Source organism: Triturus cristatus, chromosome 6 (assembly GCF_964204655.1).
Source record: "Triturus cristatus chromosome 6, aTriCri1.1, whole genome shotgun sequence".
In the NCBI taxonomy this organism is placed as follows: Eukaryota; Metazoa; Chordata; class Amphibia; order Caudata; family Salamandridae; genus Triturus; species Triturus cristatus.
Window position 1 is genome coordinate 329,093,851 of NC_140589.1, and position 4,248 is coordinate 329,098,098.

The 4,248-nt window shown below is 50.7% G+C and overlaps 1 non-coding gene across 1 annotated transcript; it reads right to left on the bottom strand.

Moving 5' to 3' along the window:
* Nucleotides 1-2,523: 2,523 nt before the first annotated feature.
* On the bottom strand, nt 2,524-2,706 carry LOC146816871 (U2 spliceosomal RNA). Its single transcript, XR_014964940.1, has one exon. It is a non-coding gene; the product is annotated as a U2 spliceosomal RNA (small nuclear RNA).
* Between the last annotated feature and the right edge of the window lie 1,542 nt (nt 2,707-4,248).

Here is a 4,248-nt window from a genome sequence, read left to right on the forward strand (position 1 = left end):
AAAACTCTGATAGTCTGTTTCTGACGCTAACGTAATATCAAAAATCCTTTTTTTCCTGAAGTCCTGAATACATTTTGTATGCGCAGGGTCTCTTTTAAATACTTGTTTCATCACTATCTCCATTAAATGCTTAATGCTGCATTTTGTCTCTTGCCTCATCTTGTATTTCTATACGTACTGTAAAACTAATGTTGGTCATTGGCAAATTACCTTTTGTGTCTGTGCTCGTTGCGTGGGTGGGATGTCCTGTTCCGGCTGCAGGACCTGGATGTTGCCATTTTCTTTTGCGAGGGTGTGCCCCCGCGGCCGAGCACCAGCCGGTGCGCCTGGGGGCTCGTGTGTATTCAGAGTCTCGTCCGAAATGGTGTGTTGCTTCACGTATGGGTGGCCTCGTGACTTCGCGACTTCGGGTTGGTGCGGGAGGGCATGCAGGCGTGCGGGCGTGCCCCCTGGCCGAGCACCGGTGTGGTGCACCTGGGGGCTTGCGTTTGTGGTCAAATGAAGTCTTTTTCCCCGCGTGCCCCCTGGCGAGCACCAGTGTGGTGCGCCTGGGGGCTCGCTGTCTCTTGTCAAATTCTTTCCTGGGCGTGCGCATTTATGCTGATTTCCCCTCTTGCGTGCCCCCTGGCCGAGCACCGTCCGGTGCACCTGGGGGCTCACGTTTCAATCCGAGTCTGCAGGTGCCCTCATCTGTGCGGGGCTTATGATGTCACGGGGTCGTGGGAGATGGTTCTCTCGAGCCAAGTAGTTTCCCACCAAACAAAATGCTCTGTCTCCGTCGCGTGCCCCCTGGCCAAGCACCGTCTGGTGCGCCTGGGGGCTCGCTTTTTGCTATGAGCGGAATGCGGAGGTGGGACTGGGTGTCCTTGTCCCTTTTCCGCTTCTCGGTTTTTTGCTGAGCGTAAAGAAGCGTATTTTGGAGTATCCCCGGGCCGGGCACCCAGCTGGTGCGCCCAGGGTCTCTCCAAATTTGTGTCGCGCGAATTCGTCCATCTGCCCCCCCACCCCCCCCCCCCCCCTTCGTGGTGGCTCACCTGTTTACCTGGCCGGGTGGTCAGGTGTCCCTAAAAAGGCAAAAGCAGTCTGCTGAGTGACCCCGATCCGAGCACTATCCCAGTGCGCCCGGGGTCTCTCTGAATCCAGGTCATCGCCACGCAGCTATGTGCGGGTGCAAATTCCGCGCAGGGAGGCTTCCCCACCCCCCCACGAGTTTCTCGGCGTCAGCTGGGTTCCGGGTAAGCCAGGAATCTGCAGCCCGTCCCTCCACTCGGGATGAGGTAGGTATCTCCCTAGGTGTGGGTGTTGGCCCCCTTGAAGCAGGCCAGGGTCCACTCAGCCTTGCCACGGACAAGCCGTGGTGCGAAGGCCCAGTTTCTCCCATGTGCCCCTCGAGGGTTACGACCTTGCCTTTCCCCTCTCACCTGGGCGTCACGCAGCCTTGCCACGGACAAGCCGTGGAGCGAAGGCCCAGCAACTACCAAGTGTCTGGTTTTTCAGGCGCCCTCTAGCTAGTCCCAAGTGTATTTCTACACTTGATCTTAGCCAAAAGGCCTAGAAGCGAGAACCAGAATGGTGCATATTCACACCTCCCGAAGCAATCTACCTGGCTGACCCGGACCGGGGTCTTCTCTTGCACCGTCGCTTGAGGCCCTTTCGCCTCTTTTTCTGACTCCTAGTGAGAGCTCAGCATGTGCCCATACAAAGGAGGCCCTGGCCTCGGGCCTTCTCCCGGCTCCCAGAGTCCTCCTCAGCTCTCGCCTCGTTAGGCGTCACTTAGCATACCCGTGTTGTCCTCTTTCTAGTATTTGCATGCCCCGCCCCTTCCTGTCCACTGCTTCCAGCCGGCTGTCCGGAAAGCCTGGCAGCCAGGGGATGCTGGGAATCAGGCCAGGATGCCCTGGACAGCTCCCCAACAGGAAGTGGCCGGCGCCTCGCCCTCGCCTGCCCGGGGCACTGCTCCCCTGTAGCCAAAGGCCTATAGAGGCTTGGCCGTTCGTGGCCGTTCGGGACGGGCGGGGCGGGCAAAGAAGGAAAAGGACTTTCCTTCTTTGCTCAGAGAAGCCAAGGGCAGTGTCCACTTCTCTGCCTCGCTCCCTCCCTCCCTCCCTACTTCTCTCCCTCCCTCTCTCTCTCTCTCCTCGTCTCTTTCCGTCTCTACCTCGATCCTACTGACTTGCTGGAAAACTTCCTCCATTCATTCCCCAGTGAAATTGATCCAAAATGAATGAAACTCTGTTGCTGGAAAAGCAGTCTCCTTCTGACATTTTTCTCTTCAACAGTGCAGCGTCTGGATGGAGAAGGAAATAAAAATTTAAAAAAGTTCCAGAAAACGTGAAAAATATATAAGTTAATAAAGCGTGTTTGCGGGAGATCAATGAAATAAATAAATAAATAAAACAAGATGCGGTGACCAGGGTGGTTTTAATCTCGCGCAAACACAGTAGCGCCACTTTACAGGGTTTGGTAGTGAAACGCTACTTTCGTTTTCTCATCTATCTTTCACCAGCATTGTTTCCCCATTTGGGGAAGTGCACCATTCCTGGAGGTACTGCAATACCAGGTTGATACGTGGAGTGGACAGAGCAAGCTCCTATTCCACCTCCCTGTTCCAAAAATCAATTTAATATATGGTCCCCAGATAGAGGACGTATCAGATATTAAACTGAGAAGAACAGATTTTGTTTTGAAAACCTTTATTAAGGAGATAAAGGCACATATACAGAGTTTAAATAAAAAAGGGACATTGATGTACAATAGGAAATCCAAGGATACATAAAAAAGGTCAATATGGCAGAGATCTTTACAATATATACAAAAAAGTTGCAAGGGATAAATACAGGAGTAATGGGTAGTCCAATGTGGGAAAGCTTAGCTGTTACAAAAAGGATAAGGAATGTAAATATGTCCGCGATATAAATGCCAATCCTGATAGCCTGGTGGCAAGCCAAATACAACAATGAAATCAACAGTACAGTCTAAACAATATATACACGTCCTTTCAAGTGACCCAAACTTTCCAGTTTTTAATTTGCCACAAGGAGTTAGCGTCCTCAAGTCCCAAGGTGGCACAATCGATATGGGTCATAAGTTTGTCAAGAAAAAGGTTCTTGCACGTTTTAGCGTTCATGTCTTTGTGAAGAAACAGAAACAGGTTCCAGGCATCCCACAATGCCTCTTTTGCACAGTTCAAAAGACTCCATGCAGTGGGAGGACGTTGGGCAGAAACATTTTGTCCAAAGAGAAGGGCATGGAAGGTCAAGGCCGAAATGCCTGCAATGTGCAAAAGCAAAGGCTGCAGTAAGGTCCAAAAGGCCTTGGCGTAAAGACAACCCCATAGCAAATGAAAAACAGTTTCGTCGTGTCCGCAGCGTGGGCAAACAGCTGTGGGAGCCAAACCTCTCCGATGTTGAAAGACCTTGACAGGAAGGCATACATGCGCAGCCATCCCAGCCAAGTCCTGTTGACTTTGGGTAATGTCTCTGTGGCCCACCATTTTCCATATTCACACTGATTGAGGTTCAGAGAGGATGCCCAACCGAATCGGCTGCTCCTGCTTCCTGAGTTCATTTTTCAATAAGGTAGGATGAATGCAGACATCCCGATCAAACGTTTCAGGGTCCAAAGTCCTCAAAAAAGAGCAAAGTCCTTTATAGTAGGGTGGCGCCTCATGGGCCAAGGGATAAAGGTTGGAAGGGGCGTAGAGTCCAAAACGCCGCAGCATAGCTCCCATAAAATAACGTGTAAACAAAGCAGGTATTTTTGACATTGGTGCGGGAGACAACATAACACAATAATTTAGAAAACAAAAAGGACGTGAGGTCCGGTAAATTTTTGCCTCCATTTTTCCAATGTCTACACACTTTGTCTCTGCTAAGTTTTTCCATGCGAGAGTTTCACAAGAAGGTAAAAAGCATTTTCTGAATTCTTTGCAAAGTGCGGCGCTGAGGAGGGAACACCATAGCAAGGTATAACAATAAGGGGAATAACACAGTTCCAAGGTGAGTTTACGCAAGGACCAAAGAGAAAGCTTTTTCAACAGCTTAGCCTAAAGCTCCTTCCAGTTTTGTTCCACAGACCCTTGTCCTCCAAAGAAGACTCCCAACATTTTCGTGGGTGCTGTGGTGATCGTGAGTGGTAATTGCTTGACAACAGGTCCCTGTGACCGGCTGGCACAAACACATTTCCCCAAATTCAAACATAATCCGGAGACATCCTGAAAAAGAGAGGCTTGTAAGAGATTCCTGCGCA